We start from the raw sequence: 337 nt of genomic DNA on the forward strand, positions 1-337 counted from the left end.
TGCTCATTCAAGGCAGAGAATGACTGCATCAGAGTAACCAAAGGCCCTCGTGTCGTCATACAAGGAGTCAAGAAAAAGGGGTTGTACTCTCTTATCGGAAGAACCGTGATTGCTAAGTCCATGTACTGTTTCGAGCTAGCAGACTCAAGCAAGGGTTGTGGGCCTGTTGACCTCACTTTTGGTTGAGGTCTAGAAATTTCTTTAGTAGCCTAGGTCTAGCCATAGGACTTTCCTACTGACTAGTCTTAGAAAACTAGAAAAGGTACCCTCACCATTAGAAACTCAAAAATTCTTCTCTTTACTCAATTTGAAGTTCCACATATTGGTCATAACTCTA

The sequence above is a fragment of the Phalaenopsis equestris genome, unplaced genomic scaffold (assembly GCF_001263595.1).
Source record: "Phalaenopsis equestris unplaced genomic scaffold, ASM126359v1 Scaffold000251, whole genome shotgun sequence".
Classification (NCBI taxonomy): Eukaryota; Viridiplantae; Streptophyta; class Magnoliopsida; order Asparagales; family Orchidaceae; genus Phalaenopsis; species Phalaenopsis equestris.